At 42.2% G+C, this 16,048-nt stretch overlaps 1 protein-coding gene and 1 long non-coding RNA gene across 3 annotated transcripts in view; one reads left to right on the top strand and one right to left on the bottom strand.

Moving 5' to 3' along the window:
- Positions 1-16,048, top strand: part of GPR39 (G protein-coupled receptor 39) — a 234,009-nt gene that overhangs the window by 53,845 nt on the left and 164,116 nt on the right. The window lies entirely within an intron of this gene.
- The window catches only part of LOC131382417 (uncharacterized), a 54,120-nt gene that overhangs the window by 24,663 nt on the left and 13,409 nt on the right, over positions 1-16,048 (bottom strand). The window contains exon 4 of one of the 2 annotated variants that reach the window (XR_009211881.1): positions 11,734-11,943. This is a non-coding gene — a long non-coding RNA (uncharacterized LOC131382417). The remainder of the gene's footprint in view (positions 1-11,733; positions 11,944-16,048) is intronic. The other variant, XR_009211882.1, reaches the window with a different exon arrangement.

Raw genomic sequence — 16,048 nt, 5'->3', positions numbered from 1 at the left:
ATACATAATTTCCTTCTATTTAGTGACTTCCTGCACCATGGGTCTGCATGATTTCTGTTCATTTAATTAAAGGTTATATTGGCAAATTGTTATCCTCGGGAGTGTGGGTGTGCAGGGAGCGCTTTTGGAATGCATTACAGGGTAATTCCCTTTGCCCTTTATTGCCTCTGCAGGCCATGTGAAATTGAATCGCAAATAACACACTTTAGAAACAGGCAGAGAGACTGAGGCCTGAGCGTCCTTTGGCTTTAATGAGACAGTGAGTGCGTGTGTGTGTAAATGACCCTCTGGTTATGCGGGCCAGGTGGAAGAGGTAGTCGTATAACTAATGGGAGTGATTTTTCTCCACCTGCCCCAGACAGTGCAATCAGCAGCCTTCACTCCCGCAGGGAGGGTCTCAATCCAGAGGCTGGCTCTGCCTTTGAAACATCCAGAGGGCCCATTACTGTTAATAGGAGCCTCTCCTGAGCACCTGCTAGAGACTACCTCACTTACATGCTGGCTGGTGGAGTTGAGGTGGCCCCATGCAACTTTCCCTTTCTCATCTCCCTCCCCAGAGGAGGCTGCTGTGCCCGAAGTTCTGTGCACGAAGAGAACACCAACAGGGGGAAACTGTTATGGCAAAGTTGCCCACTCTCAGAGGAGTTGGCAAAAGTCTATGAAGTTCAGAGAATGCAAGGTCTTTAAGTGTGGAGAGGTGAAAGGGTGGGATGCAGCAGGGGATTAAAGGCAAGCAGTGACTACATGAGACTGTGTGACTTCTTAGGACACTCAGCACTGACCCCCAACTGGGCAAGAGCTGTGATCACAGGTGGATATGGCCACATCTAGTCTAAGAAGTATTTGTTCCTGAATTTGAGGGACTGGGTGTTAATAACTTTGTGCCCCATAACATCCTCCCAGTTAGTGGTGGCACCAGCATTTCTGCAGAGCAGAGGTGTGAGACTGCCATTTGTGAGGGATGGGAGTGCTATGGAGGGAGGAGATGAAGGTAGACAGGTGTTTATTTTCAGTAGGGTAGTTAGAGTGGGCCTCGATGAGGTGACATTGCAACAAGTTTTGAGGAGGTGAGGGAGTTAGCGATGAAGACGTCTTGGGGAAGACTGTTCCAGGCTGAGGGACCATGGTGGTGTTGGCACTTCCTAAAGCAGCTGTGGGCCTGGGTGATCCAGGACTACAAAATGAATGGGGCAAGGAGGAAGCCGAGAGGTGGGGCTGGAGGTGGATTATAAAGTGCTCTGTTGGCCGCTGTAAGGACGCTGGCTTCTATTCTGAGTAAAGGGTGAGCCATTGTGGTTGTTGAGCTGTGGAGTGATATGAAACAGAAATGAAAATAGACGATCCAGTAGAATGAGGAAAATGTATAGATCCAGCTGTACAAAGGAAGCATGTGTTGGGGGGCAGGGAGAGGGGCTATCTATCCCAGCCTGGGCAGGGGAGACAGAGAGGGCATGGAAAGGCTTCCTGGGGGGAGTGTCAGCTGTGTTTGGCCAGGATCTTAAATGATGGGCCAGCCATTGACTTCCCAACCCCCACCTGACACTGTGTTTCTGTAACCAAGGCAGCAAGGGACTAGTTTCTCTCCTGTGGATTCTTGGGCAATTTGTGTGGTCCCGTTTGCAACCTCTGTGTGTGGGAATCAATCTATGCCTGATCCTTTGGGCATTAACCTTGGCTTGGAATCCACTTTCTATCCACTGCCCCTTGGCAAATCAGTACCTAAGCAGATGTCTTGCCTAGCAGGATTTCCTTACATGCTAATGCTTTATTGAGCACTGCAATCCCAGGGCAGTGGGAGTGTGGGGCAAAGAAAGTGAGGCCAGGGAAGTAGGCAAAGTAGAAGCAAGGGGGTCTGTTACAAGCTAGCCACAGCCTCACAAGAAAATATAGCCAGTTTTCTGGTCACATGAGATGTGACCAGGAAATGAGATTAGTCCATCCAGTTAGAGGAAGAGAGAAGAATTTATTTGTTGGCACCTCCCTGTTTCCTGATACTCATTGGTAAGGCTCTAGTCTATGAGGATATAGACCTGTTCTACTGGGATGAGTGCCTAAAGTGACCTCATGGTAGATAGAGCTTCAAGCTCCATGGAAGCTTTACTGTATCCACTAGTCAGTGTGACCTCTCTAGGAACCTGGTAGAGTCAAAGTATGTGGGGATAGGATGCACAGCCTCCACAAATATTTCAAAGGGGTAGTGGTGAGAACGACCTCTCCTACTTCCATCACTTAGTTCCTGGGTCAGTTTATTGTAGCTATTGGGAATATAGTGTCACATGTCAGCCATTGGTTTATCACCTACATCACATCTTGAAAGGTAGGGCCCAGCCCAGCAAGGAGTCTTTTTTTTTTTTTCTTCTCTGTGAGTTGTTGCCTTAACTGAACTTTCAATAAGCTGCTATGCCATTCTGTCTGGCAGATTGACTCTGGGGATGGCAAAGATTAGTTAGCCCCAGGTCATTGTTGTACTTCCTTTGCAATAAAATGGGTCCCTTGGTGTGAGACGATGTTTTTGGTTAACTTTCGGTAGACCAGGCATTTTATAAGCCTTTGCTCAGGATTTCCAACAAAAGCTCTGCAAGCCAGGGAGAATACCCATGTCTGCAATGTGTATCAACTTCAGCAGGGGTGGACCAATGTTCTTTCCCATGTGGAAGGGGCTCACTATAATCCGCCTGCCACCAGGCTGGTCTTCTCAAGGAATGGTGCCACATTGAGGACTCAACATCAGTCTGTGCTGTTGACAAATTGGGCATTCAGCAATGATAACAGATAGATCAGCACTGGTGAGCAGGAGCCCATGATGTTTGGACCATGCACAGCCTCCATTCCTGGGCAAGTAGTAGGGAGTGGAAGAGAGATGCCAGCTGACATCCGTTAACATCATCTTGTCTAACTTGGTTCCTGAGAACTTTATCTGGAGTAGATTCTCTGCCCTGGGCATTCATGTGAGATACAAAGATTTTCAAGCTTTGTGAGCCCTTCTGTAGATCCCTCCAGGCCTCCTTGATGCTGGCCTTCCAGGTTTATTCCTTCCAGCTTCCTGACCTGTCAGCAAATCCATTTGCCACTCCCAGAAGTTGATATCTGCACCACAGGCCATGTTTCCCTGCATACAAAGTGGATGACTGAGTGTCTGCCAGAAGCTTTGCTTCCTGGGAGGCCACTCTTGAGTGGGTCTATAGTGCAGCCACAGTCCATCTTCAATGCCAACATGTCCTGCAACTCACCTGTGAACCAGGCCCAGATCCATTCTCCTCCATCCGTTGGTCATAGGGAATGGAAACCCACATATATGGAATGAAAAAAATAGTGTGGGTACTACAGAGGTAAGTGACATGGTAGTGACCTGACCATAAACCTACTTTTTCATGCAACTTATACTCTCTGCATCTGCTTGAGTCTGGTACCAAATATACCACTTTAATCATATAATGGATTGTGACTGCACCCACTTGGTCTTATGACTTGGTGGATATAGTATTACTTAGCTTGTGATGGAGGTCATACAGTCTAGTGTTTCAAGGTCAAATGTTAGTTTCAGCTAGAACCCAGTAACATAAGGGAGCTATTATTTCAAGTAGAGGACGTGGGCTTGATTAAGAACTCTCTAGGTCTGCCCTGAGAGTGTCTCATATTGGAGCTTGCCCAGCATCCTTATCCACGATGAACCCCCCTGCACCACCAGATTTGCTGCAACATACAGGTCAAGTAGCTGGGCAGCTTGTGCCACTGCCTGAACCTGCTACAGAGTTCTCTGTTCCCCTGGTATCTTCCTGAGTCACTGGATAAATAAATTTGAGCAGTTTTCCAAAGTGTGGTAAATGCTGCCTTAAAATTCAATGAATTTCAATGAGTGCTGTTCTTTTGTAGTAGCAGGTGTTCTAGGAGCAAGGATTTCTCCTTTAGAGCAGTGTCCCAGCATGCTCCAAGTCACTGGAAGCTCTAAAAATGTCACTGATTTGGCAGGTCCTAAGTATTTGTGGCATTTATCTCCCACCTTCCACCATGTATGTGTTCTCTTAGTAAAGTATCTAAGCCACTTCCTGCTCCCCTGTGTAATTATTATAACATCAAGATAATGGACCCATGTGATGTTCCACAGAATGTCAAGGCAATCAAGTTCCTTGAGGACTAGATTATGACAAGAAAATTAACATAGCCCTAAAGCTATTGTGTTGAAGGTGTACTGTAGTCCTTGCCCTGGAAAGACTACAGTACTTTGATGCCATCACTAATGGATATTGAAAAAAAAAAAGCATTTATCAACTCAGTAGCAATGTATTCCGTACCAGAGTCCATGCTAATCTGCTTCAGGAAGTATGCTATTTTATCTAACTTATCAGTTAGCATTGGGACTACCACTTGGCTAATTGTACAGTAGCCTATGGCTATCTGCTATGCTCCATCTGGTTTCTGCAGAGGCCACAGATGAATTGAGAGACATGATGTAGACCAGTATCTCTGCCTCTTTCAGGATTTTTGTTGTGGCACTAATCTCTTCAGTTGTTTCAGGAATGCAGTATTGCATCAATTTTATCCGGGCAGAAAAGAGGGGCAGTTTCAGGGTCTACATTTAGCCTTTATTACCATAATGACTCTTCATCCACAGTCAGGGAAGAAACGTGAGTGTCTTGCTAGTTACTAAGTATCTCTATACCAACTACACACTTAGTGACTGGGAAATAAGCCAGTGTGGGTCAGTGGACAGGCACGTGTGACTCAGGCTAAAGCACTATGACATGACATCAGTGTGTCCTCACTTCTGTCGGAGGAACATGGTGAGTTTTTGAGGTCCTTTGGTATTAGTGTCAGCTCAGACCCTCTATTTAACAGTTATTGAAATTTCTGGGTTTTCTTCTTTCTCAAAGGCGAAGTTACCCCAGCAAATGTTTTCTTTGGGGTAATAATTAGAGGCATATTTTCTGCGTATCTCTGCGCTGGTGTTACACAATTCTTCCTCAAGGAGACCTAGTCTCTTCTTCAGTCTGCTGTCTACAACCTCTCATGGCCTTTAGACCAATAACCAGTGCCAGTACATAGCACAGCTTGAGCAGGGGCGCACAAGCCCTGTTCTAGGAAGTAGTAGACGGTACCTGGAAGGGACTGTAGGATGTGGCTAATATATACTTTGGATATGGAGCTTTGGGTCTGTGAGCTGACTTACGTCTGGAAACTGGGTGAGGGGACTGTGATTTTCTGCGTGGAAACTGATGACAACTTTCAGCTCACCAGCTTGTGCATGCATGTGTGGGGTGTTTGCGTGTGTGTGTTTATTTTTGATTATACAAATCAAGCAACACCCTAGTCAACTGCCCATCTATCTTGCCCCTTGAAACACCATCACTATAGATTTCTATTGATCAAGGCAGCCCAGTTGCTACTCCAGCCTTGCTGCACATTATGCTAATGATGTTAAGGGCTGCTTCCTGGCCTTTGCCATTTTGGGAACCCATTATTGCCTTTAGATTAAGGATCTCGGTTCCATGGCGGCATATTCATGGCAATTCCTGCCTGCAGTGGACAGCCACCATAAAGAATCTCAATGATTCTTGTGCCCCCTTCATCAGTACATTTCTTATTGCCTTGTTGAAGGAAGTGTCCTTTGAGTCCTCTCAGAGAATTTATCATGTGATGGGGTCTCAGGTTTTACAGAATAAATCCACTCTAACGGTTCCATCCCTCTGTGCCTTCTTACCCCTTCTTCAGAGCTATGCCAAGGAAGTTTCAATATCTTCACCCCATTTACTATAGGCCATCATTCTGCTCATGGTTCAAGGAGCCCTCCCAGTATGATATCAGGACTGGTTCCAGGTACCCTTATCAGCTAGTTGAATCCCAAGTCTCAGGTGAATGTTCTCTTGTCAGTCACCATCCCTATCTGTCCCTTTCCTTTGCTGAGTAGTCTCTTCACCCTCAAGAGTCACTCCTGCATGCTTGTTCATGAACACTGCTAGTATGTGTTAGCAAAGTTCTACAGTTCCTCTAGTATATAGTCTACTACTTCGTAGAATAGGGCCTGTATATCACTGTGCATGCATGCTGGCACTGGCTATTGGTCTGGAGGCCTTGAGGGGTAGTTGGGGGCAGATCTTGGGAAGAATAAATACCATTCTGCCATGCACCTATTTCCAATAATATCAGTACATGATCTTTCGACAAGTTGATCGAGGGAGGTGGGGGAACTGTTTTCCTCTGGCAATGGGGAGAAGCTTCTTTGGCTGGCCCAGAGGGTTCAAGATTCTCCAGCTTAACTACACGAATGCCCCCATACCAGGTTTCATAGTCCCACCCTTACTCATTAGGGCTCTGATTGTGACATAGGAGACAGGTCGAGGCTACACATTTGACCTACTTTGAAAATTTGCCACATGGAAAAGTCGTGACCTGGGTCTGATTTTCAGCCCAGTTGGCCCTGAAGCTGCAGGAGACAAGAGTCTCTTTTTCTACGGATACAGAATCTTTGCACTTTTAGAATATGCCTGAAGCCAGCAATTAGCTGGCTTGGTTTCTTTTTCTTTTTGCAAGACCAAATGCTTTCACAAATAGCCATTTCACACTCCCATCCTTATAGTTGTCATTATCTTCTGCCAATCAAATGATGCAGCCATTTGACCTTCTAGTGTCTTGCACTTTACCTGCACCTCATCTCAGTCAACTGCAGGTGAAAGCTTGACTAATTGTGATGTCACCACATGCCACTTATCACCAGCGGAGGGATTCTTTTTTTTTTTTCTCTCTTTTTAGACAAATGGGTGTCAAGAACTGTGAAGAGTCTGAGATTACACTCTAGTTTCAAGCCAACACCTTACCTTGCCACATTCACGGATACTGATGGAAGACAAAGTCCTTTAACTCTGGCCTAGTAGTGTCATGTCATTTATAAAAGACCAAAGGTGAATTGTATCCCAACAGTCAGTATTCCCACTCCAAAATCTTATACCGAGGATGTCCTGGTTCAAATGTTTCTGTTTCAAAGTCCCTAGAAAACAAAACCTGAGGCAAAATGTATTTCTTCATGTATATTGAAAGATATATTTCCAGGCCGGCTTGGTGGCTCACGCCTGTAATCCTAACACTTTGGGAGGCCAAGCTGGGTGGATTACTTGAGGTCAGGAGTTCAAGACCAGCCTGGGCAACATGGTGAAACCCTGTCTCCACTAAAAATACAAAAATTAGCTGGGCATGGTGGTGGGTGCCTGTAATCCAAGCTACTCAGGAGGCTGAGGCAGAAGAATCGCTTGAACCCAGGAGGCGGAGGCTTCAGTGAGCCAAGATCATGCCACTGCACTCCAGCCTGGGTAACAGAGCAAGACTCCATCTCAAAAAAAAAAGATAGATACGTAAAGATATGTTCCCAGGGCACTGATAACATGGCGGGAAAAGGAAGTGAGGTAGGGATGGAGGAAAAGCATATGATGCTTTATCAAGCTGGCCACAGTATCACAGACAAAGACAAATGTAAAGGAGTCCATTTCTCGGCTGTGTAGGACAGGCTGTTATTCCTTAGAACAGTCATTTGTGGGAAGGAAGGGAAAAGTTGGCTCTGCCAATTCCTTCCCACAGAGGCACTCCTCTGTGTAGACATTCCATCCTACCCTTCCCAGTTATTGCTGATGGCCTCTCCAGGCAGCCTCTGGGGAAGTGAGATTCAAGGCCCCACAGCATCTGCCTCTGGCTCTGGTGGGCTATGGTGCCCCTATGCCTGCTCTTCTGCCTCTGACACTAACCATCCATGATTCTCGAGATGCTATCCCATCTGTTTTTACATGGACCCAGTGGGAATAATAATTGCTGCAGTGATTATTTTAAAAGAATGTCATAAGAGAGAAAACATTTTGAAAAATTGTATGTGCTGTAGAAAAACTAGTTGTTATTTATCAGATTCCTTAAACTTGAGTCAGAAGAGGAAGAGGAGGTACCTGAACAGGACTTTGAAGGACAAGTAGAAGATACATAGATGAGGACACAGGGAAGGGCTTCTCAGGTGGAGCATTCAGAGGCGTGGAGGACAGGAGTGGGAGACGGCATACAACAGGGCCAGCCTGAGCAACATAGTGATATCCCATCTCTACAAAAGAGAAAATACCAGCTGGTCATGGTAGCGCATGCCTGTTGTCCCAGCTACTCGGGAGGCTGAGGTGAGAAGATCACTTGAGTCCATGAGGTCGAGGCTGCAGTGAGCTGTGAATGTGCCACTGCACTCCAGCCTGGGCCACAGAACAAGACCTTGTCTAAAAAAAAAAAAAAAAAGCCAAGGCCCTGTCTCAATCAAAGAGCCAAATCCAGCCCTCCAACTTATTTTGTAATAAGTTTTATTGAAACATAGCCACATCCATTCACTTATGTGTCGTTGTGGGCTGTTTTTCTATAGTTTCAACGGAGACCATCTGGCCTTTAAAACCTAAACTCTTTACTCTCTGGCACGTTACAGACCCCTGATGCAAAAGGAAATATTGAGTATATTACAAAGCTGGTAATTAATGAATATAAATTGCCTTTCCCTTTTCATCTTCCTCCTTTGTCTCACAAAGAATTGATCACATAATGGCTACATAATAAACACTGATAGTGAACTTAGTCTTTGGAAATATATTTAATACCATTGCTTACTAAACAGAGTTAATCCTAGAAATTTACTAATTTAAAATCAATATCATAACCTACAAAGAATTTGAGGCATTTTATTCTATCCCCTTTACACGAACCATGTTAATAATTGAGACACTGTCTCACACATAATCACCAACTATTTGAAATCTGGCTGTTCTAGAAAATCTGGAATTAATGGGGACTCGGCATTACAATGACTCTTTAAAAACCACATACTGCTGAACACTGACTGCATTTCCACAGGCAGCGAAGAAAAAATCTGAAACATTTTCTAGATTCCTTGAGGGGAGGAGTTACGTCTTGCATGACTTGGCATAGAAGGGATTAATAAAGAATTGCTGAATAAATAAAGTGTCCAGAATAGTGCTGGGCACAGGATATGTTCTTGGTAAATGTTTGTTGAATTATCTGGCAAAATAATCCATTGATTCAAATGAATGAGAATTTTCAGGCCACAGAACACAGATCGTTGCTAGGCCCAAGCTAACGGTCTCTGTAGGTTGCACACAAGTAATTTAAAATCTACGTCTAATTTATTTGTCAGAACGTTGTATAACCATTGGTTGGCCCCAGATACTGGATGAGCTTCCCAATCAATACTACCTAACAAGAAAAGCTACATGTCAAAGACAGAAAGCTCAGTCAGGAGGGACCTCATGGCTGTACTGCTTTAAGGCCAATTAACTGGTGTCTGACATCTTCCAGTAAATCTAAATTAAATGTATTCTTGTGAATTCTAATTTCAAGTGAGTTTAATTGAACTTGGGAGGGAAGCTACCACTTAGTGAGTAAAATGAAAATGAAGTAATTGAATATTTTTCCAGAATTGTATTTGAAATGTGCTCCATCAAATGTTATTTCAGAACCCAAGTGACCAGCTGCACATGGTTAATATTTGGAAAGGGAAGAGGAGTATTTAAATGTCAGCTTGTAGCCACTAGGAGGGTAAATACAATAGCCGGCTGTTCAGTTACTAGATGTGAGCTCTACTTGGCATTCAAAGCTTTTTTTTTTTTTTTTTCAAGTTGGAAGTTCAATAATGTGTTCAAAGGAATTAGGATGAGTTTGGACGACTAAAACACAAAAACCAAAACCTTCTTTCCCCACTCCTCCCCCTTCCCAGCACACAAAAAGGACAGCAGTGCTGCTGATTTAAAATTGCAGGCATTTTGATGGGCTTAATCAACTCATCACACATTATAGTGTTGAACCCTTTATTTAATGACTATTTATTAAAGGCCCATGGTATTCCAGGCACTGTGGAGGATAGATGATTGAACAGGACTTAGTCTATGGCCTTAAGGAACTTTCTGTTCCGTAGTGAGATGAGACCTGCGAATTAAGTGGTATAGCAGAGGAAAATGTGGTGCATATGGTAAGAGCAAGCACCAAGCGCTGAAGGAAGGTAGACTGCTGGCTGTGAAAACAAAGTACTCCTCTCAGGGGAGGTGGTATTTGAGCTGTAAATATTTGCAGGAGGAAAAGAAAGCATGGGACCTACTTGGAGGATGATGAAGCATTTAATTGGGCTGGTATGGAGGATTTGTGGAATGAGACAGTATGAAATAAAATAGCTGGTGTGGTTATAAAGATCCTTAAGTGGGTCTGTACTTTATTCAGTACATAGCCTCTAAGCAGGGAAGGGGTTTGATCAGAAACAGGAAAGAAGAATCTAGATGTAATGCTCACGATCAGAAAAATTCAAATCATAACCACAATGTGATACCACCTCATACCTATTAGGATGGCTACTATCAAAAAATCAGAAAATAGCAAGTGTTGGAGAGCATATGGAGAAGTGGAACCCTTGGGCACTGTTGGCAGGGATGTAAAATGGTACAGCCACTGTGGAAAACAGTATGGAGATTCTTCTCAAAATTAAAAATAAAATTGCTGTATTATCTAGCAATCCCACTTCTGGATATATATCCAAAAAAGTTGAAAGCCAGGTCTCAAAGATTTGTAGACCCACATTCATAGCAGCACCGTTTGCCATTGTCAAGAGATGGAAGTAACCCAAATGTCCATCAACAGATGGTATATACATGTAGTAGAATATTATTAAGTCTTAAAATGGAAGGAAATACCATCAGATACTATAATGTGGAGGAACCTTAAAAACATTATGCTAAGTGAAATAAGTCAATCATGAAAAGATAAATACTATATGATTTGACTTATGTGAGGTATCTAAAGTTGAAAAATTCATAGAAACAGAAAGTAGGATGGTGGTTGCCAGGGACTAGGAGGAGGAAATGGCAAGTTGTTCAATGGGTAAAGAGTTTCAGATTTGCAAGAAGAAACATTTCTGGAGCTCTGTTTCACAACAGTGTGAATGTACATAACGCTACTGAATTGTACACTTAAAAATGGTTAAGATGGTAAATTTTTTATTATGTGGGCTTTCAAAACCATGATAATAATAATAATATAATAATAAAGAATATAGATACAGCGGCATGGTATGAATTGTATTGGGGTTGGAAGAGAGAGAAAGTGGGAAATCAGTTTAGAGGCTGTTGCCCTAGGCCTGGTGAGATGTAACTAGGGCAGGGACAGGAGAAAGGAAAAGGGGTTCTCAAGAGAGAATTAGTAGGATTTGGCACCTGCGGGAAACTCGATTGAGGGAGAGTGTCAGAGATGGCTTGGAGGTTCCCAACCAGTGCTAACGAGAAAATGATGGAGGCTTTCCCAGAAATAGTGATTTATGTGGGGAGATAAGGAATTTGGTTTTGGATTAATTCTGACTGCAGGTTGTGGCCAATTGTGCTGGAGCTGGTCTAATTATACTGTGTGCTAAGAGCTGTTGGAAACTCTTTTTTGTTTGTTTTGCATTTCCTCTCATGTTTCTATGTGTTTGACCTTCAGCTTCTTAGTTGGCCTTGCTCAATGGTTTATCCCTAACTTCAAATTAAGGGCGAGTTGCACATTTTCAAATGTGGGTCTCTCAGGAGTTCGTTCACTGAATCCTACAATTTGGGGTTGAATGTCTACAAGAGTGGTTGTAAAAATTAGGGAGCTATGAGGCTTTCTTTACTGAAAAACACCGTTTAAAAATTTTTTATCCTTTTTCATTAGAAATTTAATTTCCAACCTGGTCAAGTGAACACATGCCCTTACCTTTTCAGTGTGGCATCTTATTCGTCTAAACTGGAAGCAGCCTCAGAGATGTGGGCTTATTTCTTTACTTTAGGCATTTCACAGGGACCAGAGGTTTACAAATGTATTCATGTCAGTGCTCTATAAGGTTATCACCTCAAGATTCCCAGAGTGGTGGCAGTAGTAGATTTGTAATTCCAAATCTGTGTTTCCACAGTTGAGAGAATTCTGCTGGAAATGGAAAAGGAGGGTAATGAAATAGACTGGTTTCACCTTGGCATGGATTGGTCTACAAAGATAATCACCCATTTGAGTTTTGAGAAGTGTCTTTTTAGTGTTTGCTATACCAGGAGGTAAAAGAAACATTTGGGGACATTTTCAAAGACGAGGATCTGGGATTGGAATGGGATGCAATTTTAAGGTCATTATTGTGTCACTTATGTCAGAAAGAATTTTTGTTACTGATATTTGTGAGCAAATGATTGCAAGTGCTGACATGAAGTTGAGCTTTGTTTAACACATTGCATACATATTTCAGCCCTGAAAGACTCAGATACTTACAAAATTTTCCTTAGGCTTTGGAGAACAGGTTACATTTTGAGACAAGATTTTTATAGAACAATATGTGACTCTATAAGAAATTATAAATGCTTTTTTGAAGTTGGAATTGTAATGCATGTTTATTATAGAAATATTAGAAAACTTAGATGAATAAAAATGGCCCATATTCTCATTACACAGGAATAACCATTGTTTACCTTGTGTCATCTGGCCTTCAATATTATGGGGAGTGTCTGAGCATACAGGTGTGTATGTGCTTTTTAATAGGACCATACTGTGCATATTAGTTTGTAACCTGATTTTTTTCAATTAATATATCAGGTATATTTTCATATGACTGAAATTTCTCTTTTAATATCTTTTTTAAAAAGGTTACACAGTCTTTATTTTGTAAATCCTCCCTGCTGGACACTTAGATTTTTTCCATTTTGCACTGTTGGTTAACGGTGCACATATGTATAACTACGAATCATTAAACCTGTTATGCCCTGGTTTAATGATCAGTAGCATTTTCTTTTCATCTCAAAAGTGTCCCAGTTGGTACAATAAAGAATATGGCACCCTGGTTAGTAAGAAAAACTGTGAAATCAGTCTTATAACTTAATTGTTGTGCATATCCATTAATTTTTTTATCATAAACTCCTTAAAATATTAATAATTTTTGCACCAATCTAATAGCGTACCCATGTCAAATGGTATATATGTTTAAAGGTTGTTGATGTAGTTCATTAAATTGCCCTTCAGAAATGTTATAAGGAGCTTTTAACTTGGGCCAATACTGATCAGGCCACTAAATATAAGTGTGTGTTTTTTGAAATATGTGTTTTCTATTGACTTTGTTCAAAGTCGTTGTGATCTTTAGTAAGTGAGAAAATAAACGTAGATATTGCAGAGTAGGAAGTGTTAGGGAGTGGAGGGAGGAAGGGAGAAACTGTGGAGAATGTTGGCAATACCTGGAGAATAAAGAGGTTCTAATTCTATAGCTATTTGAGAGTAAACAAAGTATCGCAGTATCAATGTAAGTCATTATTATCATAATAATGGCAGCTCCATCTACTGAATGTGACCATTTTCAATAAAGTATTTACCTCTCAAAGCAACTCTACAAATAGGTATTATTTTTCCAAAAAGAGAACTGAGGCTTAGAGATGTTGAATAAGTACACACAGCTGGTAAACTGCAGAACCCAGGTGTGTCCATCTCTAACACCAAAGTTCTTTCCATTTGGCCATAATTTCTGTCTTGGTTCCCTAACCTCCCCTCTGTTCTGGATTTCCTCACTTTATGCCATGAAACATTAAAGATGGAGAAGGAGAGCGGTTGATATGGGGCCCATGGTCCTGAACTCTGTGAGCCAGAGAATTGTTGTCTGTAGTTCCCTCTAGGTAAGTCATTTCACTTTAAACTTTACCTGAATTTCTTTATAGATTGCTAGCATACAACAACTTTCTTGTTAATTCTTTATTTAATAGTCTAACAAAGAGGCAAGATGATGGGGAGGCGAAGTGCTGGGCTTACTGGCCCACCCTGCCCCCTCAACCCTGCACTGAAGAGTTCAGTTTTTCACCCATTAGAGTGGAAGTCCACAACATTTTTGACACCAGGGAGCGGTTTCGTGGAAGACAATTTTTCCATGGAACAGGGTGGGGCCGGGATGGTTTCAGGATGAAATTGTTCCACCTCAGAACATCAGACATTAGAGTTTCATAAGGAGCACACGCAGCCTAGATTCCTCACCTGCACAGTTCACCATAGGGTTTGCAGACCACTATCAGTCTGCGGCCTGGGGGTTGGGGACCCCTGTGTTAGAGGACAAATTGTGATTCTCTGCTTTTTTTGAGAATAATATTAGAAAATAATGGTAGTGCAGATGCCATTGAAATAAAAACAAATTTAGATATGCCCTTGACAATTTCAAGTCAGCATTTGTTAGACTCACATTTAACAACAGGTTGAAGCTTTTGAAGCAGAGCATCAATTTAAAAAATCTGGTGGCAGTAGAAATGGATTTTTTTTTGTGAAAAGTAATATAACTTTGACTTGTCTAATTGCATTTTGATGGAATGTCTCCCATGGAAAATTATCCTTCATTTACAGTCATTATCAAGTCAAATATTTTGTTTGAAAAGAGCCACTGAGTTAGGATGTACAGAAAATGGTTGAAATGGGACTTCGCAATGGGGCAAAGTTGAAGCACTAAAATGAAAATCAGATGATCTTGGAGGCAGTTCCTTAATGCCACCGCTCAACCTTGGAGAAGAAGATGAAATTCACAGCAATGCTCCAGCCTCAGCGTGCCCTCCCAGGCCTGTTCCTGATTTTATCAGGAAATACTTCCTTGAAGATTAAAGCTATAATTCAGAATCTAAGTCAAAGAAGAGTACCTTATTTAAACCCGTGATTTTAACTCACAGCAATAAGGCCACAGCAGCGGGGAGCTGAACATCTCTGTAGATTGGACCATCTGGACCATCACTTGCAAGTCCTTCTCTCAATGTTGTTGACGTCCCCTAAATAATGGATCTGCATTGACTGGCGCCACTGTCCCAAGAGGGGTTCCATGCTCAGCTCCTTTGCCTGCCTGTCTGCCTCTCTTTGTAGACAGGCAATTAACTGATTAGATCCAGACCTTAGTATTTGACTTGTTTCTTTTTCTCTGTGTCACGGGAATTCACTTCCTGTTTTAGGACATTTTCCCTTTTCAGCCTGATGGACCTGAGGATTTTTTATTCATTCATTTTTGTCCCAGTGTTCACAGATTTTTACACTCATGTTTCTCTGTTAGGTGCCCCTAAATGCCTCCTTTAGTGAGATGCCTCTTCCTCCCCCAGATCCAGAATTGTTCATCCTTTTTTTGTAGAAGTCATGGAGTTTTCTCGAGTGAGAGATAGTAAAAAGCCTGGAGCTCGAGCCGGATTGGCACGGGTACATGGTGGCTACTGGGGACGTCACTTCTACCACATTATGTGGATCAAAACAAGTAGATGGGCAGCTCAGATTCAAGAGAAGGGGAAACAAGCTCTAGGTTGAGATGTGGATGTCCTGGAGGGGAGGAATTGTGGCAGCCAACTTTGGAGACTCCTACACTAGGCATTAATTTACATTCCTGCACAAAATCTTTGGAAACACAAATATTTCGATACCAAACTGTTGACATCTTTTGGGTGCCAGTGAACCTATATTTTCTTACTCTAGATTCCTTATTAGTAGTAGTTTGCAAATCAGATGAAGCCAAAATAGTTTATAAAAATGTCTGTTTCTCCACCAATGCTTTACCTTGTATTGATAAATCGAACCTTACCCATGTGTTCAATAAAAAGAAATTCTTACAGTGTAACTACTTAGTGTGACTATTTAAACTGACCTGCAGAGTTATCTTCCACTCAATGTTAAGTACCACAATAATATCCCTGCACTGTGCACAGCAATATAGTGTAGCAATGGAGTGCATGGACCTGAGAGCCAGATTGCCTGAGTTCTAATATGAACTCTGCTACGTACTAGCTATATAACCTTCAATAAGTTTCTTTTTTTATTTTATTTTATTTTATTTTATTTTATTTTTTTATTATACTTCAGGGTTTTAGGGTACATGTGCACAGTGTGCAGGTTTGTTACATATGTATCCATGTGCCATGTTGATTTCCTGCACCCATTAACTCGTCATTTAGCATTAGATGTATCTCCTAATGCTGTCCCTCCCCCCTCCCCCCACCCCACAACAGTCCCCGGAGTGTGATGTTCCCCTTCCTGTGTCCATGAGTTCTCATTGTTC

This window comes from Hylobates moloch, unplaced genomic scaffold, assembly GCF_009828535.3.
Source record: "Hylobates moloch isolate HMO894 unplaced genomic scaffold, HMol_V3 SCAFFOLD_24, whole genome shotgun sequence".
NCBI lineage: Eukaryota > Metazoa > Chordata > Mammalia > Primates > Hylobatidae > Hylobates > Hylobates moloch.
Note: the sequence above shows the minus strand (reverse complement) of the source record. Positions and strands in the feature narration are given on the sequence as shown.